At 36.7% G+C, this 27,797-nt stretch overlaps 1 protein-coding gene across 4 annotated transcripts in view; it reads right to left on the minus strand.

Annotated features, from left to right (window-relative positions):
* RIMS1 (regulating synaptic membrane exocytosis 1) overlaps positions 1 to 27,797 on the minus strand; it is a gene marked incomplete at both ends in the record, with an annotated part of 309,016 nt that overhangs the window by 196,672 nt on the left and 84,547 nt on the right. The gene's annotated exons all lie outside the window — the stretch shown is intronic.

The following is a 27,797-nucleotide window of genomic DNA, read 5'->3' on the forward strand; positions in this document are numbered from 1 at the left end:
TAATCAAAGAAAAAAAGAAAAAAGGGGAAAAAAAAAAAAAAAAAGAAAAAAATAATTAAAAAAAGTAAAGAAGAAAAGAAAAGAAAAAAAAAAGAAAAAAGAAAAAAAAAGAAAAAAGAAAAAAAAAAAGAAAAAAAAAGAATAAAGAAAAAAAAAAGAAAAAGAAAAGGACGCTCAATCTTCAGTTACAGCATTACACTTAGGGTTTCAAAGCACAGATTACTAACACATATAGCTTAAACGTTCCACTAAGTGTACTACAATTACACTATCACTAGGAAGGAGAATATGATTTTTTTAAAGTCAAATCCATATTTTAACAGAATGTAATATGCTCTCATTAGTGTTAATTACAGAGCTCTGCAAGACTATCTAAGGTTTCCTGTCCCTCATTACAGAGATATTTTTCAACTTAATTATTGAAGTATTAACAAGTATATAGATTTTTAAGATGAAGATGGGTTTTTAAAGGAGTAGCACTTCTCTTCCAGCTGCCCCAAGTAACAAATTGTCTGACAGCATGCTCACCAATTTGCTAAATACCTTACTGCTCAGAAGACCCAACTTTTAAATAATAAAACCATTTAAATCATAAGCTCAGGCAAGCAAATTTACTTCTCTATCCTTCACTTCCCTTTCTGTAAGTCAAAATAGTAATATAAAGTAATCAGTGGTGTTTTGTTTTTTTTTTTCATATTACCATGATGTGAAGACCTATGTTACAGCTACATAACATTATCTCTGAGGAAAACCTTTTCTTTTGGTGATTTCTATGAGACATTGATGGCAGAGATGAAGTTTCAGAGAGGAACCAGCCAAAGGCCTAGGCCCTTCCAGAAGGGGCAGTCCAACTCCTCTCCTACTCCTGGATGCACACTATTGATACTTCTTTGGACATTTACCAAGTCCTCCTTAATGAGATAATCCATAGACCTGAACCAACAGTAAATGAACTTGCCTGACCAAAAATAAAAAGTAAAAAATAAATTAAAATAAATCATTATTTAGCTTGCTGAATCACTCCACTCTGAGCAGGCCACTGGAGACCTCAAAAGAAGGTCTCCAGGACTTGGGTTCCTGAAGCCAGAAACAAGAAGGACAAGGGGAAAATAGGACTGCCCATTTTGTACCAATGAGCTGTTGTATCAACTCAGCTGCCATATGAAACCTCATCTGAGAGTTTAATTAATCAAAGTATTACACTTCAGCTCAGTTAACTACTTTACTATTGACCAAATCATACAATTAAGACATTTTTCTGTAGGTGCACCAGGACAGCACTGCAACTCCTAAGCTTTATTTTAATTACCTTGAGCAAAGACCTTGAGCAGCTTAAGTGGGAGAGTACAATAGGGCACGCGTACAATTAAGTCTTTTCACCATGCTATATGGCATCTACAGACTCTTCACCCACGTTTTCAGATGTTTCTTTAAATCTACATCTCTGTGGATAACATTTAAAAAAATCATGAACAACTACATAGATTAATAATAGAAACGGGTAATCTTGAGTTTAATAAATGGTATGAGTAGGTGTATCATCTATAGAGTTCTTGACGATAACTTTTCACCTGCTTTGAGCTACTTACACTCTTAACTAGCATAGACTACTGTCTCCATTTAACCAACGTAGTGAGAGAATTCTGTTTTACTGCAGGATTATTTTTTTGGAGTGTGATGTTTTGACTTTTAAGAGATAAGAAATCAGCACTGTTTACATAAAATACTGTTTTGGTGAAGTGGATATTTTTACTTTAAGATGATACTCATTTCGAAAATTATTCTAAAAATATTTGAAATATTTAGATGATTCAACTTAACACTGGAAATCACAGTAAAATACACATTCAATTTGGGCAGGAATATCACTGCTCATACTAACTCTCACACTAAAAATAATGACCTCTTATAGGCACACTGTACAGATGCAGCAATATTTAGAGGGAAAGCTAAGAATCCAAATATTTTATTCTCCCTCAGTACAAACATGATGCATTACACTTAATGCTTTATGCTAATGAAAAACTTGGCAGGAGTAGCAAAGGGAATTTTTATTTTATTTTTATTTCTTACTAGCCTCCTTAAAAAACCTTTGCAGTGTTGAGTAAGATGAGGAAAGTGGGTCAACAGAATTAGGAAAAATACTGGAGAAACTGAATACTTTTGGCCACATTATTGGATTACACATGATTTAATTTATCTTACACAGCTGCTCACTTAGAATGAAAAAAAAAAAAAAAAAAACTGAAAACATTCGAGAATGAGCATAATAACCAGCTTAAGGAATAAATTTAAATAATGGGGAGGTCTGGAGGTAAATTTCTTATTATATAAAATATTTTATTAAAAACTGAAACCATGGAAACTAAATCCTGTTCTCCTCCACTATAGCAAGACTTAAAGCCCTAACTCTTTCTTAATGTGGAAAGGGAAGACAACAGAAAGCAGTGCACCTGTTCCTGCTCTTTTCCAGTTACACAGCATTCTTCTGATTTATTTTTTTTTGATCTTGTATGCAGCTTAGAAAGTGCATTAATAACTGCTACTCTCTTACTGGGGTTAGTGAATGAGCTGTAAGGGAAATTAAAGGAATTTTGTCCACCAAAATCTGTTATTTTCCAGTATTGTCACCTAACACAAATTTTCATGGAGCATGAAGAATCTTACCCAGCTCATGGCAAGTCGTCATGGCAATTAGTTCTTTTCCAAGGTTTGAAACACCTTTTCCACCTTTTTGCGGGACGACAGAATGCCCATACTTCTAGCCTTTCTATAACAGTGGCAACAAATCCCTCCTAACAGCCTTGCCTTATACAAAAGATTTAAGTATTCTCTGGAGCAAGAACTAAAACACAGATGGATATTTTTCAAGGTTGCTCCTTAAGTTCCAAGCTATAAACCACATTTTCATCAGAGGAAAAACTTAAGTCTACTAAACATTCCTTAATGTAGACGTGCACCTAAAGGTTAAGTTAGAGAGTTCATAATAGCACTTAAGTAAAGACTGGGGGAACCCTTAAGGTAGGTTCAATTCCTTCAGACAAAAAGAACAATCAGGCACCAGTGCAAGAAGACTATGTCCATATATTCATACCATTTTTCATCATGCATCCCCAAATTTAGCTAGGTCTACTACTGGCAGTCAATGCTGTAGTCATAAAGTGTAGCCAGGTGGGTTTCATCTCCCACCTGGCCTTCAAAGACAAAAGGAAAAAAAAAAAATTATATATATATATTAGAACAAAAACAGTGGAAACCATCCCAGGACTTAACACTGATGATTGAGAACAAGTATAACTCAGTATGAAGAAGTTTCAAAAAATTTTCCTTCAAAACTGTGAGATACTGCAGGAAGTGGAAGATGGCCAGAGAGAGCAATGCACTGCAACTGAACTCTTCTTACAGTTTTCATGCACATCAGGACACAGGTTAACAATGAAATCTAATTCATTACATTTTTATATTGCTTATTAAAAAAAAAAAAAAGGCTAAAATTCATATCCGGTTGTGTTCTGTAATCATTCTCTAAGAAATACAGTTAAATTCAGTATTGATTTTTATATACCAAATGTTTGTTCTTATTAAAAAATAATATTTCTGTTTGAAATGAAATGATATTTACAACAAATTTCATTGAATATATATTTCACAACAGAAAAACAAATTCTTAATGGCAAAAAATATCTTCCAATAACACTACTTTGTAAAAGCTTTTTGCTGTTATTTGTTTTTTTGTGGTGGTGACTTTAGTACAGAGTGCATAAATTTAATGACCATTCTTGACTCAGCTTAAGTGTCGCTTGAAACTGCAAATCTTTGATGTCACCCAGAAGAAAATTTATACATTTATCTGTTCCTTAAGATATAGTCCTTTAATCCACAAAATCTATCAGCAGCTGTTGCATAAGTAAATAAGATGTTAGATATGACATATGAACTCATTTGAAAAATAACCATCCCAGTTCAGATTTAAGAATACATTAGAATTCTTGTAAGTTAAATAGAGATCAAAATTAATGTAATCTGTTTATTAATCTAATAAAATGTAAAATATATTAATAATGTTGCTGAACCAGATGTCCCTTCATTTTCGTTCTTTATCACCCTAGCATATTTCTTGCTTAAAGCGCTTGCAGCATCTACCTTTTTTAACATCTTTTTGGCTCAATGTAGTAAAACATATCACTTCAGGTGCCACCAAGAGCACCTCTTTTATGTGTGACACTTCACCCTTTCCTAGAAACAGGGCCTCTGCCTTTGGAAATGTTCAGATCCCCAACACAATCATCTGATGGCCCAAGACTTCAGTACTGCTTCACCTTTCATTAAGTAATAAACTTACGAAGTAAGAAAGACCTCTCCACACACAGGATTAAAACCATCCTCTTCATGGAGAAACGAAGAAGTATCTACAAATGCAATACATTTGAGAGCATAGCTGAAAGAGGTCAAGAAGCTTGAAGGATCCTCTGATGTTGTTGTCATACTTGTGAAAACCTCACACTACTCTTAACAAAATAGCTTTGTCTGCGTAAACTGGCTCAGCTGAGGAGGGTACCTGGTATTTCACAGGCAGACTGGCAGCCTGCATGTGCATAATTAAAAAAAGATTACACAGTGGGTGAATCTTTGGCCACATCAGATCTCATGCAACTAAGAAAATGTATTTTGTTGCTAAAATTCTGTAAGAGGCACTTGCCACATTATAGCACCCTGGCCATGACTCTGTTTCTGGATTCATAAGCATCAGCCTCAATACTTTACCACAAATACATGAGCTGTTGACACCGATGATAATGTATGACAAGAACCAATACACAGTTTTCATGCATATAGCAAAAGACTTAAACCATTCGCTTTTACAGTATGACTTCACAACATATTTTGAGGTTTCCAGGGTTTTTTCTGCTCTGTCTGAGCAGATTTTCTAAAAATGCCAAGTATTTGGGTCATTTTATGCACAGTTAAAATTTTAAATGATTTTTAAATGTAGTATGAAACCATGTGTTCTACTTACTTTAAAATCCAGCAGATGGCACTAAAGATTGCGTTTTAAACCTCCCAGTTCAACTCAAATGATTGAATCTTGTAATCTTATGATTTAATATTATAAAAATATCACACCCTGCTGTGAGTTCTTGGTAGTCGGAAAATGTGCTGCCTTCTAGGTGGCATAACCTTAAGAAACTGTAAGTGGCTATAGCATAAATGAAAAAAAGATCTTAACAAAATGCTGTACTTTGCCCTGTTCACCCATGCATACTCATAATCACACAGAGGAAACTTTTTTCATGAAATCAGTGACACTTTTATTAAGTTCAGTTCTTAGCATTCTTTTTTATTGAAAAAAAAAAAAAAAAAAGCTAGTATAAGAATACAAATTCAGATTTGTTTCTAAACATCATCAACTGTAGGAAATGCACAAAAGACTAATTCTTCATTAACATGCTAGTGGCGTAACTTTGACAAATTTACACTGTACAAGAGAAGTTCTAGGACTTCTGGTTATTTAATGCAACTACTAGATCTAAAAAACTTTAGGTGGCTACACTGACGCTATGATCTGAAAACCACTGCTCAGCAGCTCCAGAAACCCTGGAAACACCTAGGTCTCCCTGGATGCCTTGCTGTTCTGCCAGTGCTGCAGATCCTCATCTGTGATGTCAGTCTCATGCAGATGTTCGCAGATGTTCCTAGAGAGAGCAGCAAGGCATCTAGCTTTTCCCTTAATCCGCACTAGCATCTTAACTAGGAAAAGCTGTCAGCCTGCGAAGGCTTTCAGGAATACACCGTTTAAACAACAAAGTCAAGACAGGCAACCTTAGCAAGATACTATGGATTGTTTTGTCTAAATCAAAGGAAATGTGGACTTTAGGGTGAATCTAGCACATGCTGACTAGAAGAACAGCTAAAGTCCCGTGAAGAAGTCTAGATATATCTGCCATGTATCATCACGTCACGTAAATCTGTTGCTAAAATTTATAACCTTACATTCTCTGCACAAGTAGGACAGATTTAGGTTGAACAGGAAATAAACAACTCTAACTTCCAACTCCTCAGTGCATGATGTAGCAAAATTAATGTTAGCATATTCAAAATTCAGGAGCTTTTGCATGTTTGAGGTGTGCTGCTTTTTAGCATGGATGATACGATACCTCTTTTGATCACTTTGTGAAAGTCAAATAACTGTTGAATGTATTCATATTGCAAAATATTGTTCTTGTAAGTGACTTTGGATGTTATGTCAAAATTCCTTACTGTTGTTATTGTTGGACTCTTTTATTCAGTGCAAACTGCCATTTTAAGAGCAGAATATACTATTTGGCTATAAAATATGCTTGCCAAAGGCAAGCAACACATGGATGGACTTACGTAAGTTGTGAAACAGGTAAGAACCTGATCAATCAACTAATCTTTTGAGCAAAAAAAAAAGCCTTGTTTCTGTGAAAGTAATACAAGTATTACCTGCCACTTCTAGCCCCTTTGCTTTAACCTACTGTCAGACTCCTCACTTTTCTGCAACTTCACTTACCACCTATCTGTCCCTTCCCTGTTCACATTTTCTGTAGGTCTCTCCCTCCTACACATTTTTCTCAAATATTTTATATCACATTAATTATTATATACTACATATAATATGTTATATATCCTATAACAGGAACAATTGCTTTCCTCAAAATCTAAGATTTTACTTAGCCTGAAGGTTTCTTCATTCTCCTCTGCCCATTCAACACACAGTTATAATTCAACACAATTCTTCTTTCAACTTGGTCTTCACCTTACACCAGTGATGTTTTTCATCTCACCAGCAATCATGTGAATCCTGTTGGGCATCAGACCTTTCTCTTCCACATCCTGAGATACCATCTTTCTCCATTTTATTGGTGCAAACTCACAGTCTTGTAACTCACAGTCTAACTCACTTGTAACTCACAGTCTGCCTCTCTACCTCATACTTCTCTTGTTCTGTCCAAACCAAAGATTTTGGCACAGATTTCTGATTTCTATCATGTGTGACCTGTACATCAACCCCCACTAACTGAAATAGAGATCACCACATACCCCACTAAAGCTTCACTATCACCTATGTTCTGCCTGCCACTCAGGACCACAAACTCCTGTGTTATACTGGACTCTGACCTATGTACATGTAGACCTTCACCTCAAAATCCTATACAAGACTTGGATATTTGTTTTGAAAATTAAAAGAAAAAAAATGTTTATCTAATTTAATCTCTGTCCAGATTAAATATTCATCCATCATCAGTTTATCCATCAGTTCCTTTTCTCACCAGTTCAAGCCTGTCCTGCTGACAGTCTGATCAGAATCCTGCAACAAATATAATTTAATTTTACCTGTCTCTTTTTATTCCTCCAATGAAACCTCTTTTGTGTTGTACAAAATATAAATGGCTTGTCTTCACCTTCAAAGACTTTCACAGCCTATTTCTGCCTTACCTATCATTTTTCATCCAGTGCTGAGAACTCAGCTGACACTTCCTCCTGGGTTAAACTTTCAAGCTAGAATCATTGCTGGTTTTCCCCTTGTTGCCCCTAATGTAGGAGTATTATCATCAAAATTATCATCACCCCATCATCCTCTTCAAACTCTCCTTTACCTTGATGTTTACAAAGATTTTTACCAATAAATAAATAAATTAATTAATTAATTATTAAAAAAAAAAAAAAAGAAAAAGAAAAAGAAAAAGAAAAAGAAAAAGAGGTTACTGGTATGTTAAACCTTTTAGTTACCAGGCCAGACAATATTTCATGTTATTTTATTATCTGCCTAATACTCACACTGCTGGCTGCCCCCATGAAAAAGATCGCTTTTTTCTTTTTTATGTCTGTAAAAACCCTCACTCAGAAGCGTTATAGTCCATGACAAGTACTTCCAGGCAATATCGTAATACAAAACTCCCAACATTATTAAGAAATACATGAAGTTACTTTTTGAATTACTTTTTCACCATTTTGTGATCTTAGTTATTTAGTTTTTGGTTTCTGAGCCTTCAGGCAATATGTTCATGCTTTCCTCACGTCCATGAGGAACAAAATGCTTTTAAGGAATGCTGATATTTTCCTATATGCATGAGACCCTGGGAACCAGGCGCAATTTAACGAAAAAGGATTTCATTATGAGATTCAGGTTAAAGTTCAGACTTGGCCAAGATGAAGGCTTCACTTAAAGATCTCACACAGGAGTTCAGACCTGGCCACCACAGCTGGAATTAAAATATAATCACGTCTAACAAATACTTATGCCCTCTATACAAGTTATATTAGATCTTAATTCCAGTTCCTTCATATAATCTCTTATCATGCCTATAATGAATGGCAACATCATAACACGACTATAAAGGCTAAGACAAAAACGTCTTAGCAAGTCCCCATCACGTCAGAGCGGAGGCACCCTGGCGTGGGCTGCTGCTGCCTAGACAGAACAGGAGGCACTAGCACACTAGTGCCTCTTCACCAGCAGTAACTTCACACAGAGATTTTTAAACTAAAATTTTACCAAGTGCAGGTTTTCGACAAGTGTATCAAGAGCTCATTAAATAAGGTGTATACAATTTAATTCTACAGTTTCCTGGAAGTTTCCTAATGTAGATTATTGAAAACGTTATTTTCATATACTCCTATGTGTTGTTTTTATTTTAAATAATCTCAGCCCACAAGCAGACTTCCTCCTTACACAACTGAAGAACTGTGAGTCAGAAATGTGCAATATCTACAACAAGGAATTTGCATTCCAGCTTCCCACAGTTCCTCCCAAATGACCGTTACCCTTTCTGAGGTATACGAGAGAAAGCAGCTAACTAAGCAAATACCGCCCAACAGTACTAAAAAAGATATTGTTGAGGAGTTCAGAAAGAAACCGGGTATGTCTTGTATTAAAAAGCACTTACACACTGAGATATATTTGGTATGGAAGAAAGCAATGCCTTATGTGGAAAAAAAATAGTTAATGATTATCCTTTCTTTGTTTAAAAACATACATTCTTACATCTCATGACTGTTGCACAAAATAATCTAAATCCACTGTTGTTTTTTTTAATGACATCTGTAAGTTTTATGCTGAGACTTCATAAAAATCCAAAAAATAATACCATTGCTAAAAAGATGTTCAATTCTCCTCAGGTGGCTATTTCCACTCACTGAAATAAGAGTACAGCTCCTAGGCTGTATGGTAACTGTGTGCAGAAAAGCTTCCGTTTCAAAAGTTGAAGTCTCATTTTTCACTATAAGTGTTTCAGTTGCATGAGGACTTTTTTTGAAGAGAAAATTGTTAAGTTTCAACAATAAAGAATTATTTGAATGTGAATGTTCTAACAGACCAAAACAATGAAGCATGACAGAGAGGAGGGAGACAACACCTTTCAACCCAGTATGGCCCTCTCCTAACTGCATCTTTGGATCTACAACCCTTGCACTTTTGGGAACGTCTCTGCCCCTTCCTCGGACTTATGAAGGAGGTAAAAGCCCTTCCATCTGATTGCTGTTACGTGTTGTGATCTGGAAACACACGTCCTTAGTGCAGGGCATGAGCCTTACTCTTGACATTCCAGCAGATACTACACAAAAGCCAGGAGGAAGACTTCTCGGTCTTTCCTCTAGCACACACTAGGTTAATAGAATTCATGGACATGGGAAAAACAGATGAAAGATTCCTCTGAGGTAGTAATGGTAATTACATCAGGGTGGAAGAGGCTCCAACCAACTTTATCCGGTCAGATAAAGAGAGGCCAAAGCAGCAGAAGTGCACTATTTTAGATTGATCATGACACAAGGTTTCTTGTAAAGCTCCTCAAAACCTTTATGATCAAAGTACAAGCCAAAGAGTTAGTATTAATGTCTTCAGAAATGTTGATCAGTTAAAAGAACAGAAATATGATGGTGAGCTGGAAATGGTGGCAAGGAGCTACCCACTCTCGTATCTCCCACAGACAGGAAAAGGATAATAGTTTCACTAATGTAACAATTACTTAGTATTATCCTAGCAAGACTTTTAATTGCATGGACCATGAATAATTACATTGCCCAAATTCAATGACACAAGGTGAAGTTACCTTGCTTAATATAATATAAACTCTGATCCGTTTAGTGAGTTTGCACCTTGTTTTACACCAACATAATATTCTTAAACATTTCTAACTAAGCTCTCTGGAAACAGCACATTTTAAACACTGCAAGCAACAACCATAGTTCTCAATGCTTTCTTGGCTCATATCTGAACATCAAATTCAGCACAACTTTCTTTGGTGAAAACAAGGAAATGACAAGTCATGATACACATTGTCTTTGGTCTCCTGAAGCAAAGTCCACCATGCCTCTAGAAAGCAGACTGCCTCTGTGCCCTAGGGCTTACTCAGTGCTGCACTGCAGAAAACATGCTGTATTTGCTAAATGTTCAGCCGTTCTCCTTCTTTTACCATCCTATTTTAACCATAGTGTCTTCCCTTCCAGCAATTATTTGAACTTCCCTTACTCATCATCAGTCCCATGGGCTAGATTCCTCTCTCATCTCGCAATTACCAACTTCCCAGGCTAGAATACTTGGGTGCCCTAACACAGTCAACTCAGCATTTAACTAGAACAACACATAACAGATATAAAAAGGTACATGCAATGGTATCATGCAGATAGGAGACACATCTCTACTCACTTCCTTTTACTTTTACTCTTCCCTGGGCAGCCCCAGTAGGCCACTCTTGGTTTTCCACCCATAATATGGCCAAAGAAAGGAGGATGGAGCTAAACACTACAAAACATGATCTAAGTGGTGGAGCTAAAAAACACCATAAAACTGTGAAAAAATCACAGGAGTCAAGGAAGCAGAAAAAAAAGGGGGGAGGGGGAAAGGGAAGAGATAGAAGAAAAAAAAAAGGGTCAATTGCATTTGCAAGTTTACAAGTAATTTTCATACACATTTGCTTCCAAAAAAACAAGCCCAAAATAAGTTGGACACAAGGTCCTTTTACAGAACCTTCTAAAAAGGACTGATGGAAAGTTCCTTAAAGTAAGTTTCATCGAGATGCAGAGAGAAACTAATTATTGTCAGCCAAATCAACAGCTCTGGATTTTCTCATGGCAACACAAAACAACTCATAAAGAAAGTATGCTTCAACATGCCTGAGAATCAAGAGCATTGATTAGATGGTGTGGTGGCAACAACCTATAATACAGAGAATGAGTAAAAAATTACTCTGTGGGGAAAAAAAAAAAAAAAAGAAAGAAAAGAAAAAGATGTAACTACGAACAGAATATGTCTAGTTTAAAAACAGGTATAAAAACTACTACCGAAGCCTGGGTGGGTTTTAGCTTTATTCCTTATTATTGTTCTGCCAGCTAATAAGAAGGAAGTTCCACCTCTACTTTAATAATAGGCCATAAAAAGTGGAGTATTTCAGATCATGCTTTCCCATATGAACTAAGCAATGACTTCATTTTCCTTGTTCACATCTTATTCAGCACCACGCTGTCTTCCACAAGTAGTAAAAAAGACATGCGAAACACTTCTCCTGAAAATGCTGACCTGTGTCAGCACATGATGGCATAACACTACCATAATGCCATTCCTTCACTGAAAGCAGCACACGGTGGTATTTTGAGCAGTAGTCTCCAGGCCCCATAGGAATTTTCTCCAGTAAAATAATGTATCATGAAGTGGCTCAGCCAGAAAACATCCCTTAAAGTACATTAAGTCAATGAGTAAAGAACAATTTGATTTATTTTCTCTTCAAAAACACTGGCTTCATTTTATTATAGAATACAAATATCATTTATTTAAGCTAAACTTCACTGAAATCACATTTTTGTGAATGAACAAAACCTAATCTCTTTTCAGAGCGAAGCAAAGGAGAAGTCAGAAATAAAGAAATGGCCTTCTCTTCAATGTATTTATTTTATTCATTGAATCACACAATGTGCTAATGACCATGGGTTTTTTTCTAAGAATGGTCATCACACTGTACCCAACCAGACATAACATGGAGAATAACTGAAAATAATATAAAACAAAATGCAAAAAGCCTGAAGGAGATCGGTAGGCAGATTTTACAATTAAAAAGCTACAGAATTAAAGGAATAAAAGGGGGGGGGGGGGGGGGGGAATGAAATCTTTAGAACACTTTTAAAAAGTAAGGTTCAAATTTGCACCTACACAAAATTACAAATATGCAAACCAGTATTTATCTCTTACTTTAAATTACTAACAAAGCAGCATATAAGATACAGAGAATATAAGATAACTCATTTATCCAATCGAACAGCATTAATCAGTAGCATCCCTAGGTTCCCTAGATTCAGCTGCATGAATCACATAACACAGGCAGAATTTGTCCTGGTCAGCCAAAGTCAGTCCTGGTCAGTCCTGGTCTACCTGCAGCAAAGATAACCCAACTCCACACAGCAGAACAACTGCACATCAGGTGAGACAATCCAAAGATCAGCTCCCATTTATAGTCAGCTGGTCCTATATGGACTTGCCCTTTCCAGGTGTTAAGTCAATTCTGAAAACCACATCCACTGAAGTACCCAGGTAAACTGACAGAAGATGATCACAGAAATACACAGCTTCGTTACAAGTACACAAAAGTGAATCACTGTTCTACATCCTCATCAAGAAGCCATGGGAAAAAGAGATTTACATGCCCCTGTGCTAAAATTTAAGCTTATGAACACTTTCCAACTCAAGATTTTTGCGTCTTAAAATGCAACCCTCCTCTGAAAGAAAATTCTTCATGCCTAATACCTCAAATCCTTCACCTTTAATTCAGTGATGCAATCATTTTCATACTATCTGTTCCTCTGTTCCCAAAATTTAATTATATCATGACAGTAGGCGATTTTTTTGGGTGTCAGTACCATGAGAGATTTAAATACTGGGTTAAAATGGCATCAGCCGTCACTAATGCCAACGCTTGCAAATCATAATGGATTTTATCCATCAAACCAGTTTCAAAAATAGTTACTAAGTGCAACCTTCATAGAGATGCAATTGGCAACTAGGGTAAGAATAGACCCTGCTATGCCTTGAGAATATTGTTTTGGTTACAATCACACAGTGGGAAAAGATGCTTAAAGACATTACAGTCTGTTGCTAACAGTGTAATGCACACAAGCAAAAAATAAAATAAAATAAATCCTCAAAGCGGCAGTATATCATTTCAGTCAGCTGGCACCTGTTACAAAGTTTGGAAAGTTGAAAGGTGTGGGTACTGGTTCAACATAACAGGAAATTACTTTGGAGCAATGCTTATTAAAACAGCTTTCTGAAACAGTCTTTCTCACACATACATTTGAAAAAAAAAAATCTGAATATTTTTGGCATCCAATGTGTTAAACAGATGATAGGTATCAGATGGCATTACGGGGTGAGCAGCAAAAATATGACAAAGCACAGTGGTCTGTAAACAGAGCAAAGCTACTGAAAATCTAACTACCATATGGTGGTAACAAACAGGACACGTGCAAAACAGGAAAAGATCTCGCAGTGAGGGGTGTGATAGAAGCCAGCAAGATGCAGAACAAAAAAAAAATAAAAATAATAATGACAATAGGACTGCAAGCACAACAGTGATAACATTTCAAATTAATTATATTCAACCAAGTCCCAGTGTGTACAGTATGTCTTCTACCTAAAAATAATTCAAACAGCCTCGCTGAGAGCATCTCTAATTTATCATCATGTTCAGCTTCTTTTATAATATCCATATTACAAGGAACAAAAAAGGCTCACACATCTATTTTAAATATACCATCAATGTGCTTGAACACAAGATAATGATTAAGCTTGTCTCCAGCATTATTTAATTCTCTTCATTCTTCAGGATGCCAAAGTAAACACAAATGAAAAGCATATGGCATTTTAGTGAATTAGAAAATTAGAAAAGGAGAACATTACTGGTTTTATTTTATGCATTAAGCACAGCACATAGTAAAATTAAAAATTTCTAAGCTTTTTATATTTGTAATTTATTTTACTTCCTATCTTTAATATACTCTTTACTAAAGTTAAATATTATTCTCAAGAATTCTACTGGAGACAGGAAACTCATAGCATGCTCTTTCTACATTTTCACTACCTATTTTTCCCCAAAATATCACTGTTTATAACTGTTTTAAGAAAATTGTCTTGAGCTTCAAGATAATGTCAGTGGAAAAATGGAGCCTGTAATGTGGCAAGCATCCTTGCCTCTTGATGTTCACAGATAATACACATGCTAAGAATTAAATCAGTGTTAACAAAGGATTTTTCTACAAAATTGTCTTATCTAATGAAATTGTTGAGTAAAAAGTATGAGTCCCAAACTAGTATAAACTATTATTCTTTTGATCTAAACCTCCACAAGGACTATAAAAGAAAGAAAAGAAGAAAAAAAAAAAAATCCAATTTGAGGTCTTCCTCTCTTTCTTTCCTGTTATCTATCAACAGTTTGACTAATTCCCAAGTTTTCATAGAATTATAGAATCACAGAATAGCTTGTGTTGGAATGGACCTCAAAGATCACCCAGTTCCAGCCATGGGCGGAGATGCCACCCACTGGATCAGGTTGCCCAGAACCCCATCCAGCCTGGCCTTGAACACCTCCAGGGATGGGGCACCCACAGCTTCTCTGGACAACCTGTGCCAGTGCCTCACCACCCTCGGAGTAAAGAATTTCTTCCTTATATCTAATCTAAACCTACCCTTTTTTAGTTTAAAACCATTACTCCTTGTCCTATCACTACACCCCCTGACAAAGAATCCCTCCCCAGCTTTCCTTTAGGTACTAGAAGGCCACTATAAGGTCTTCCCGGAGCCTTCTCTTCTCCAGGCTGAACAACCCCAACTCCCTCAGCCTGGCTTTGTAAGAGAGGTGCTCCAGCCCCTTGATCATCTTTGTGGCCCTCTTCTGGACTCATTTGAATACTTCCATACCCTTCCTGACCTGGGGGCCCAAGAGCTGAACACAGGTGGGGTCTCACGAGAGCAGAACAGAGGGGGACAATCGCCTCCCTTGAAACTGGCCTTGCTTCTTTTTATGCAGCTCAAGACAAGGTTGGCTTTCTGGGCTGCAAGTGCATGTTGCTGGCTCATGCTGAGCTTCTCGTCAACCGATACCCCCAGGTCCTTCTCCTCCACAGGGCAGGAGATTCAATCCATTCTCTGCCCACCTTGTATTTGTGCTTTGGGATTGCCCTGACCCAGATGCAGCACCTTGCATTTGGCCTTGTTGAACCTCATGAGCTACACACAGGCCCACCTCTCAAGCCTGTCCAGGTCCCCCTGGATGGCACCCCTGGCAAACTTGCTGAGAGTGCATTCAATCCCACTGTCCACGTTGACAACAAAGATGTTAAACAGCACCTGAATTCTGCCTGAACTCAATTTATACATGAACTCTTCCCAAAAGACAGTCTCAAACACAAATTTAGTCCACACAGTTCAATACCGCTAATTTATTGAGAGATGCATTTTTTCTGTAACAACACATACTGGAAAATTATACTATGGAAAAAAACATCTAAAGGACACCAGGAGAAAGGCTTCATAACCAAGTTCTCATTAATCACATTCAGCAAAACCACTAGCATTTGCTTCTCAGTAGTCATACTAGTCATAGGTATGATTTTAAGAGAAGGAGAACTTCTGCCAACCCATTTGCCATTTAAATCCTGACAGAAAAACCCTGGGGCTCATTTTAAACCAATAATATCTTAAATAACAGGAATGAGTGTCCTTTGGGAAACACTGCACAAAGCCTACTAAGCTGTTTTATGATTCTGCGTGCTACTCTGAAATACTCATAAATTAGGCAGAGGCATGTTTCCAAAGGTTTTCCTTGGTAAATGTTGTTTTACTATTCTGCAGTGGTTCTCCCATCAGCGCGGTAAGCAACGTGCACTCACAGAGCTTCAGGCTCCATGATTCAAGTGCCGTGGAAGCCCACAGGTTGGTGAGTAGTCAAAGGCAACAAAGTCAACCCTCAAGAAAATTTGGTCCAAATCATGGTGTCTCTGTCTGTAGAAAAAGCACTGATAATTTTTCAAGTGACCAGGTCAGTATCTGTTTCAGAATAGTTGAATCTAACCCCAGCATTGATGCCCTGAATCATCACTAGCAGAAAGTATTATTTAATAGTTGCTTCCCCTTGGCTAACCTTTAAGATAGTCAAAAGCTGTAAGGACTTAGTACCCGCCACAGAGCAATATTTTCTTAACCTAAGAACAAATTTCCCATTGGTGACAGATGTAAAGGAAGAATATCATTCTTCTGCGTTGGGATTTCTCCAATTCAACAATGTTTAGGGACACAGTTTAGTGGGTAATATTGGTGGTAGGGGGACAACTGGACCAGATGATCTTGGAGGTCTTTTCCAATCTTAAAGATTCTGTGATTCTAAGAATGTTGCTTGAGCCATCAGCCTCTGCTAACTTAAACTGTGTTTTTGTGTTTTTGATGATTCCTGTCTTTTTCTTCTGCTACATTCACAGATATTTCACATATTTCTCAACATGAAACATGCATAGAATGGGACCACTACTTTTTAATCTTGTTCTGTGCCATGGTTTTTAAAAGGCACTCACTCCCTTTACTTGGGGTGCATGATATAAAATCCAGAGCTCTGTGTTTACAGTGCTTAAGCAGCATTTTTATCTAGCATGTTTTACAATGTTCTCTATAAGCTTCACTCCTTACCATTCTCTTCAGCTTTTATGGTTACCTAGATTGAGAGCTTTCCAAATAGAGGATGAAGATTTCTTATCAGCTCTCTAGGAAAGCTCAGGTGGAACAATTAAAATTTCTCCCCATTAACTATAATCCAAACAGCACTAATGCATTTCTGAAATAGAACAGAAAATCTGGAGGTTTCATGAACATTTCTGGAGCTGGCCAAAAGTACAAATATTGAGATTTTTTCCTATGTTTCAAAGAAAATCACTTAACAAGCCATCTGTGCATTGCACCACGCCTTGGTCTAGAGCCAGAACAGCAAAGAGATGACCTGGGCCCAGAATACTGACATCATCTAGCCATGTTATTGACGTGGCCTAAAATCTGTGAGCTTCCCAAAAAGTAGGAAGCTCAGTATGATCTGCCACATAAATTTATCATGTTGAGCGATGGATCATAAAAGATCCAGCATACTTTATGAAAGGTAATACTTTTCCTACCTGAAAACAGACAAGCAATAAGTATCTCTACGAGGCAGCAGCCCTCATCTCTTCTTTTCTTCTTCATCTCAGTGAATTGCCAAGATTATCTAGATAATATTCTGTCATGTAGAGTATTATGTGGATATTCCAAGAATAGGAGAGAGAACACATCCTGCTAGGATTGCACTAGTGTGAAACACTGTCTCTTATACTTTAGGAGGACTTGATTTAGGATATGGCACACTAAAGGGTAGACAGGGGTGGTTTTTTTTTCTTCTGTGTTGAGGACTGAGACATAGGAGACTTTTTTTTTTTTTTTTTTGTACTAAATTATCTGGCTGTGCTCACTGCTGCTCCTACTGTAATTTATTTATGTCACAGGTCATTAGAAGACGAAAATATATGTGAAGATCAGAAGGGAGCAGAGTGTTAGGAACTTAAACTTTACCCTATATAAGACTTTTTGAACAGTAATCCACCAGATATCCAATTTTATACCCTTCTGTTAGGTGAAGTCACCTGGGGGATAATTTGGTGTTTCATATGGATTCTTCAGTCAAACCATTAAACGTTCACTGCTTGGAGGCTAGAAAGGTTACTATTTTAGCCTGGAGGAGTCTGGAAGCATGGTTTTTTACACTCTATCAGTAGCCAGTTGATTACTAGGGAGTTATGATTGGTGGTATGTAATGTACATGTGATGAGTGAGAAACAGTAGACTGGTTGTAACCATTATATTGGAAATATTATCAGCATATACACTGAAATATATTAAAGCAGTAAGTCTAAGTAAGTTGTCTTTACTACATCATAAAGCATATCAATTAGTTCCTTTAGTAAACCTGCTCCTGACTTAGGAAGTATAACATAAGCCCATTACATCCTTGCAACAAGCTGATATCAAAGTCTTCATTCACTGTGGAAAAAAAAAAAAAAAAAAAAAAAAGACCTTAGTTCTAACTTTACTGAACGGGTTTGAAAATGGCCCCAAACTCTCCTGTTCCCCCTTGGGGGAGAAAGAGAAGCAAAACAAAACAATATTTAAGACCTGGAATTCAGGTCGTATGCAACACTGTGTTCACAGTCTCTGAAGCTGTATAATGCATTAACTTTAAGAAGCAAGTCTTGCTCTCAGAATACTGAGGGAGGATCAGCACCTCCTAGGTGAATCACCCTCGCCATTAAAAATGTATGCCTTACTTCCAAGGACAGTCATTTCAGCTCCCTTCCCTCAGTGCTTGTTCTGCCTTTCACCACTAGATTAAAAAGCTTTTAGTGGTAGATACTGCATGTCTATGAAAGTGTTTATGTTTTATAATCAAGTCACCTCTTGATCTCCTTTGTGATAAACTAAACAGATTGAGATCTCTAAATCCGCCACTGAGAAGTATTTTCTCTAGCACCTTGAACATTATTGTAGCTCTTAACTGAACCTTTTGTGACCTTTCAGCAAGCTCTAAGAACATCCCTAAAAATTGGATCATTCCTTTATCCATTTTCCAAATGCTGTATTACAAACACCTAGGATGAACGCCAGGATCAATGACCCAACAGTCTCTTGGGTGATCTGAGTGTCACTTTTGAATGGTAGCAATACCTCAGAAGTCATATAAATTTACAGAATTTTCCTAATACTCCAGAAGTTAATAAAGAAGAAGACAAAAAAAAAAAAAAAATGCAAAGGAAAAAGGGGGAAAGGAGAAAGGGAAAAAGGAAAAGAACACATCAGTTGACCAGAGACTCCTACATCCAAGTCTTTTAGTCTTCTTTTGCTCAAGTAACTAAGGCCTATTGATTTTTAAATACTTACTCAAAGCCAGAGTTAATTCAAGTTTTCTTTGGTTACTATATAAATGGGAAACAACTTATTTGTCCTCACAGGATACAAATACATTTCCTTCCCCCCTCCTTTTTTTTTTTTTTTTCCTGTGTACAAACAGAATTACTTAGCTTATGTTCTCACCTTTTGTATGTAGTAGCAATGGTAGTATGTCCATCTGAAATTGAGTCCATATCTTCCATAGGGTACTAATGTTTAAAATGCATTTGCCAAACAACCTCTCAGTACCTGCAGCTCTGGATTTTATCCTAATTTCTTTAGCATATCCTACTAATCCTCTGCACTTCATAGCTTGTAATTCCAAACAGCTTCTATTTGTGTTTATTGTGAATAAAGACTGATGAAGAAAGGCAACTGGAGTTGCACCATAATATGCTTGCTACGTAGATTATCTACATAAAATATCACCTTCCCTGGAACATATTCCATCTTAAACTTGACAGGCTACTGTTGAATGGAAGCAAATGAAAATTTCCAAGTACTACATTAGTGTTTGAATCTCTAAGAAATACTAAAAATAATGCCCTATTTTCATTTTTGTAGCTTCTACACAGAATCACTTGAAATCTTTCCTGCAGCTCTTCTTAAGTATATTTGAAATTTTTAAAAGTGCAAAAATGAACTTGCATTTTCATGACAGCTAGGATTTACAGATGAAGAGTCCCATGTGAGTATTGAATATTACTCAAAATGAAAAATGGCAATCAATTTCTTACAAAAAAAAAAAAAAAACTTTGAATGTTTTTCCCTTGAATATTTGCACTATTGAAAACTTCTCAAATTCACAGAAAACAGTTCCTTGTTATGAAAAGAAGTCAGCTTCACCTCTTCAAGAGAAAAGGCTCTCACTGTTCTAACATAATGCCATTTTCTCTACCTTTTCTATCAAAAACTCTAGGTAACATGAATTGTAGAATTTTGAAAACTTCCATCAAACAAACAAAAAAAGAATTAATTGCAGCAAAGTGCTTACAATTGTTGTATGCTTATTTTCTTTTACTGATGTCCCTTAGCTAAATTCCAAAGTCTTCAGTCAGGGGAAATTCCTAAGAAACAATTCTGAAATCCCTTCTTCACTCTATTTCCTATTTTTAGCTTTCAGATGTTGGCAGGTAGGAAAGTTGATTGCTTGCAAATACTGAATTAAAGTAGAGCTCCTTTGATTTCCTTCTTCAAGGATATAACAGACAATTAGGATGTCCCCGCTGTCAGAAAAGTTTCTTAATTAAGTTCATGAAAAGGCTTTTGAATTCTTGACTCAAGTGGAACGCTCTTGTTTATTGCTCATGGTGTCATCACTGCCAAGGCTATAAATATCCCTCCGACTTTGCCTTGTGCACACTGCTCAGTGCTGCACCAAGGCAGCGGTGAGGCTGCCCAGCCACTCGTCTCTTGCGAACTCTGCTATCTTGACTAGCATCTGTGGACAACTTTCCATGAACCTTGCAGAACTCACCCTGCCTCTATTAGCCTTCTTCCCTGGTTTTGACCCTCTCTCTTAAATCACAAGTGTTTAACTCTTACAAGTTCCAACATGTTACCATAACATTAAGAAATATATATTCTCAGAGTATCTATCGTTCAATTATTCACCTCTCCTTCCATGACCTCAAGGAATCATTAAAAAATAAATAAGTCTAGGAAGCCTAATTCAGAAAAAGGATTTTCTTTGATCTGAAATTCCATCATTTTTATATACATTTTCAGAGCCAAAAAGTTACGTAGCATTCTGTGATTTTTTCAAATAAAAAGTCAATCTCATTTTTAACCTTCAAGTATTTATTCTGATTTCACTTATCTAAGTGTTTAGCTCTGGAAAGGATATGATTTGCATTTTATTTGTGAGGAGAGCCAAGATGGATTCACACAAGAAGAGACATTCAGAGTGACAAGAGCTGAGACACAAAAGATAAAATTTCCAGCTTAAATCTTTGCAGGTGCTGAAAACAAAAAAGGGAATTGGAGATGGCAATACAAATGCTGCTGTGGGAAAAAAGCAAAAATTTAAAGTACAGTGTCAGACAACTTTTGTCCCATATTCATTTTTAGCACTTTCAGAATCATGCAAATACACTGTTTAATTTTCTTCTTCTCTATTAGAAAAATATGAAATGCATTAGCAGGCTTCCACTATGGCAAACCAATATTGCTCTATTTACTTCCTTCCTTATTCATTAGCTGAAATGATTAAGTCAAGAGGATTAATAAGTACGTAATTCTCCATTTCTAGATGTTACACTACAGCAAAGTCTATAATGTGTTAGATCCTTGAGAAAGACAGTCATTTAAAGCAGATTTTTGAGACTGGCCAGTGGACAAACAGAAAAAAATTCCTGCTTGACTCTGCAGATTAAAACCTCAAAAGTTCAGAAGCTTTTATAATCACCATCCCTGCAAAACACCAGCTGCCACTCCACAATTGTTAGCCCCATATATTCAGATGTCCCCCAGTTAGAAATCCAAAAAAAGCATCTCAAGCAATTCTAGGTGCCTACAGTTAGGTGACTGAATCCTGGTCCTACTTAATAAAGTCAATAGAGTCTGTAGTGTGATTACCGCATACCAAGGTAGAAATCTTCATTTGATTGCCTGATTTTGCTCTACATTTCCAACTTTTTAAATATATAGATATAACAAACAGGTTTATATTCTGTAAATATAATTGAATAATTCTTTAAAATAGTAATTCCTTTAGTAATAAATCTTTTAATTAGTCCTAAATTAAATTTTGGGATGGCTCTAACACATTAGTCCACAGCCAATAACCATCCTTTTGGGCGCAGTTATCTTTCAGCTGACGTCAACGGAAATTTTGCTATTAACTTCAAAAGCAACAGGTTGGACTATTTCATTGATGCGATTACCTAATGGAGGTTTGATTTCTAGACAACTGTAAAGTATTACTTCTTCCTTAATGGGTAATCATTTTAAAAGGGCAGCATGATGGTCAGCTTTGAATTGTATGGACTTTCGTTTTCTCTTGCAGAGTAGAAGATGGTATCTGCTGATACTAGAATATTTAAAACACAATTAGATTACTAAATTTTTAATACTATTCAGTAGACTGACACAACATTAAAAAAATCTAATGAAGGGTACAAGAAAGAGCTCAGGTGCCTGTGTCTAAATCTGACATGATCTTTATTCCTTTCTTTCCATCCCTAGTTTGGGCTGCTGCTTTGTTGGGTTCCTTTGAACTTCAGAGCACACACAAGTGGCTGAAGAGTTGTATGGCTAGAAGAGCAGATGTTCCAAAAGCTGGCTTCATCACACCATATTTTTAATTGCCCCAACACAGCATCACATAAAGGGGAAGAAACCGGGAAACTGCTTGTTTTTAAGATAAAAGATAAGCTTTTCTAATATGTAAAGTGATAATTGTCTGACTGGAAATGAGACGGATTCCCAGAGCTTATTTCATTAATGATCTTGACTGTATTCTACTGATAAAACAATTTCTTTCGTGTAATTTTCCAAATTAATAATATATCCAAAATAGCTATGACCTCATCACAGTTTTCCAATTGTTAAGGGGTGGTTACAAAGAGGACAGAGGCTCTCTCTTCACAAGCAGCCACAAGCGGAAGACATGGAGCAGCAGCTACAAGTTGCACTGGGAGAGGCTTCATCTTGATATAAGAAAGATTTTTTTACAGTGAGAACAATCAATCACTGGTCCAGACACTCCAGGGATGTGGTGTAAAACCCCACCACTGGAGCTTTTCAAGATGTGACTGGACAGGGTGCTAGATAATCTCATCTAGGCACCTTTTCCATGAAAGGTTGGTCCAGATGATCTTTGAAGGTCCCTTCCAAACTGGGCGATTCTATGATTTTATGAAAACTTGTACAGCTCTTTTAAACACGCCAAGGCAAGTGATACCCTATCTGATCTTACTTCTGAAGATGACAGTAAGAGTCCAGCCAATAAAACAGGTGAACTACTTTGTTGATTTTAAATGACAAGATGCTGAGAGTGAAAGAAATGCTGATATTTTCAAGGAACCCAAATTCCATTGCATAAAGCCACAAGTAAACTCTACATGTTAATAGCACAATTTCCAACCTCCCTTCAGAAAGAATAGGATCAGAAGTTTCATTTACTAAAAAACGCTTCTGTAAATTCCTAAATATACTATACTCTATTAAAAGTAAGCCATGACTCCATGTAAAGCAAGAACAAATATAGAACAGTTCATTCTACATGTTAACTGCATATAAAAATGTCCAGTAATCATGTATGTAGTCCTTTTACTTTTCACTTGGCATGAAAGCAGTAGATTCCAATTACTTTGATCATGTTTAAATATGTAATTTATTAATTTGCATGTGGGCTTGTCTTGGCCTTGCCTGAGCTGATTTTAGTTTGTTTTAGCTCTGAAAACAATTGTTTAGCAGTCAGATAACTATTGCTTAAGGCTGTTTTGTTCAGTTTTAGCTTACAGTAGTAATAAATAGCTATGCTGTGTGGATTAAACTGCCTGTGTGGTGTGGGAGAGTGCAGATGATGATACCAGAGGCTCCAGACTGCACACAGGAGTTACAGTGGTCAATCAATGGCCACTGCAGGAGTGCCACCTCCTGATTCCAGAAAACACGGTGCTAAAGGCAGCAGAGAGAAAAGAAAAACAAAGTAATTGGGGACCAATGAAAAAGCAAGTGAGCAAGACTGAGCAAAGAAAACATACAAAAATTAACCCGTGATGATCAAAACACCTAGGATGAACAAAGCACCAGCAGCATGCTTCATCAGCATAGAGGGGGAAGAAATCCCCATCTTGAACATCAGCTTTTCATGGTGAAAGATCATTCATTACTTTCCCATGCCCATTCTGCTCAGGAAAAAACGAAGCTGCCAAGCTTAGGGCTTGGAGGAACACCAGTGAGCACAGCAACAGAGAAAAGAAAGTTACTTTTTTCATTTGGTTGCTTTTCTTCTTTTTTTTTTTCCCTGAATAATAGTATTATCTTCAGTCATGAGGTTCTTGTATTTGACTATAAGTATGTATTATGATAACAGGAGTAGTGATACAAAGTATCAGATTATTAAAACATTAATGGGACTAACAGTAAATTATTAGCTCCATAAAGGTGTGTTCCTTTTTACCCATAAGATTCTGAATGTAGCATTACATACACCTTCTGTGGAAACCTCAAACACAGAACTGATTGCAGTTGTAACCTTCATACTCATATTTGCTTAGTCTATAGTCCTACAGACTAACTCATTTTTAAAGTCTATCATAAAATCCTCATATCATGCTTCCCCTCTGAGGCCAATGGGAAACTTTTCATGACTTGTATTTTTCTGGTCTTCTTTCAGTTTGGACAAGTAGGGGGGGCATTTTCTAATCCTGGCCAATTTTGAGTGGCAGGTGATTGATTACAGGTCATCCTCTTGCTCATAACCTCTGCATCTGTCTCAAGTCATAGATCCTGTCAGGAAGGCAGAACTTGTGTAGCTATTTTACACTGACATCCTTCTACTAAACTTGTATTTTCAGTTATTCTCCGAACGAGTACCCAGCACTTTGATTTATCTGCCTCTCCCCTCCTCAGTGCATCTCTTGCCCTCTCATATATTGTGGTGTGATAGTGCTGTCTGGATCTCATCACATAATAATTTAGTGATCCTGAAGGCAGAAAGGCTTACATGAAATGCTGTCCATGACGGGGCTGCCAAACTGGAGGCACCGCCTTGTGCTCTCTTCTTCAACCCTGAAGGATGTCTCTACCACAGTGCTTGGACCAGAAACTCAGCACTCCCCTGCCTTAGCTTACAGATGTAACAGAGAGATTAATTTGCTGTAAAAGCCCTTCTGCAATTCTTTTTTTTTAAAATGCAGTAACTCCAGTCTGAGTTTGGATAAGTTACAGTGACTGTGGTTTGCAACTGACTGTAAAACAAAGAGTTTCTGCTGGTGTAAGATACACAAAGCAGAGGCCCTTTATGCCATTTAGGAAGTCACCTTCTCAAGGGGAAAAAAAAAAAAAAAAAGTGCCTGGAAGTCCTACACACGTACTCATACACACACATACACCAAGACAATATGTACAACTTGATCTATCTCCAGTTCCAGCCCTGATGAATGGTATCTTCAGTGAGAGATCTCTTTTGAAAGAGAAGAGGACCTTTAGACACTTAAATTGTCAGCACTTTTTTTTTTCTTTAAATATTTTCTGCTCTTCATAAAAGAAGGAACCACAGTAATAACATTTGTGAGACTATAACCTAATCATGGTCTCTGTTATCAAATCCATACTATTTTTCTGAAATAACCTGAATTCTTATTTACAAGCCACAAAACCACACTGAATCTAAATGGGATCTTTCTGGTTGTGCCTTAATAACAACCATACATCATGCTATCCTTCAAATTGAAAGGACTAAACCTTTTAATAATAACTTCTAATAATAATAATGGAGTATCCTTTATCCATGTTGAAATAATTCTGCAGTCTAATAAATTTAATTCATTGATTTAATGAAATGAAAAGATTTATGCTTTTTTGAGCTTTACATATTCAATGTGCTTACACTGCCTCTTAGGATGTTGCGCATGAAGATCTCATGCAATGTATGTACAAAAGTACAGTAATAGATTTTCAGGACAGGTTTCAGTACTTTTCAAGCCCTCAATCAGAATGGTTTTACTCATTTGTATGATTAGATACAGCTCTACTTTTACATACCAGACAATTACACGGTCCCATCTTGATATAAATGCTTTTGTGGTCCCTCATTTGAGGTCTCACATATAAATACATCCTCAATAATGGAAGCAATTAGGTAAAAAGCTAACAAAAGGAAGAGAGAGATCTGATGAATTCCTGAACTATGAAACCCAAGTACCTTGATATTCAGTCTTCTGTCCTATGCATATGCTGGTAACTTGTCCTAGCATATGCTGATAACTTAAAATTATGATAGTATTTGCATAGGATCTAGAGCCAAGATCAAGAATGCCACCTGAGAATTGATGTTGTTACCACCACTCTTACCCTTTTAACTATTGCTGTAGTGCAACCAGACCAAGATATTCAAAGGGAAGTAAAAATCTATCACATTTGTTCTTACTACAGTGAAGAACATTAAAATCTGGAGGTGAAGAGGTGGCAGGTCTGTTCATAGTCAAGGGGAGGATGGTAAGAATAGCAGTTTCTCATTTTGCTGCTGAGTCACACATAATACAAGTTGTGCCTTGTACGTACAAGAAGAACAAGAGGTACAAGAAATACCTACAGGACCATTGCACTAAAAGGAGGAGAATGGCGAAGAAGATGAACTTTAGAGTTAATGAGGGAAGTTTTACTCCCTAAAGCTTAGTTTGCAGTGAAAATGTTCTACTAATTTCAATCAAAAAGGTCTAACCCAAATATAAAAGTGTGTAGGAGCATCTTCTAGCATAAGGCAAGAAGTTGCACGTCATCATCTAGAAAGAGTTTAAAAGCAGGTAACTCCTGAAGCAGAATGGAGCAGAATTAGGCAGTGGAGAAGGTGCCAAAACTTAGGAACAAGGAAGAAGGGAAGAAAGAAGAAGGGAAGAAAAACACAAAGACATTGGTATAGAAATTGTTTTTCTTATCTCCAGTGTTATAAGGGGTATTAATGCCCCATAGAAAAAAATGCCAGGCAACTTCTTACCTTTTCAAGAAAACAACACCAGTAACAGTCTTTGAAAAGTTTCATTTTTTATTTCTGTGTAAACTACATAGAGTTCATGATGATACTAGGAGGAATGTTTAACAAAATAAATTCAAATTAAAATATACTATGGACATCATCTCCAGGGTTTTCTCCTTTTTTCTTCTATTCTGAATTAATCAATTAAATGCAATTCTATCTGTCATGTCTATGAGGTCACTAATTTTCTTATGATTTTGTTTAGTTAATATTACTTCTTTCTACTGGGAGACTGACAATGCATTGATATGCCTAAAATTTTATCAACCAAATATAATTGGATTTAATTTCTTCTACTATACAAACCTAGAAAAGCCTACCTTCGTTTACAGTGAATTAAAGGAGGAAAGTGTCAGACAGACTGCATCATCTTCTCAAGTTCTCTTCTCCATTCATTATTTGAGGGATTTAGGTGAATACATCAGGACAAAGTCCAAGAACAGGTGCCTAAAATTTTGGTAAGGAAATGCCTACTTAGCAAAAGCCAAACTAAAAAATCTGAACAGCCTACATTTCACTTTTATTGCTTGAGTGCAGAATTCTTATGCAGACGGTCTTCTTTTATTGTTGGCGGTCTTGCTATTTTCCTGTCTTTTATTTCCCATCTTCATATTGCCCAAAACACACACTTGTCTGTTCAGACCTACAGTAGCAGTCAGGAAAATCTTTTGCCTCTCCCAAACACACTGCCATTCCCTAACTTCTTGCAATATGCAACTTAAAATTAACCAAGGTTTAAGAGCAACATTTGGATCTCACTCATTTCCCTACAGTACATTCTTTCTTAACTTAGCTCTCCATAATAATATTGCCTAAAACTGTACTTTCAAAACAGGATACTTTTTCCTGCTCCCTCCTCATTGTAAATATTCACAGAAAACATTTTCACCTATTCATTGTCATGTAATGTCTAGCATGGGTTTTTATTTTTAAAGCAATTCTGAACGTGACACTGTGATACTACAAATTACTACTGATTTCCCATAAGAAACATCAGATCAGAAAGCAATCAGATCCCATCACCTTCACAAGGTCCATGCCCTGAGAGGACCTGTAGTTGGCAACTTCTGGTTTACTACAGTACAGAAGGCCACTGTGGCAAGCATCTCTGAGGAAGAGGATAGGAACATT

Source organism: Netta rufina (genome assembly GCF_964035555.1).
Source record: "Netta rufina genome assembly, chromosome: 3".
Taxonomy (NCBI): Eukaryota; Metazoa; Chordata; class Aves; order Anseriformes; family Anatidae; genus Netta; species Netta rufina.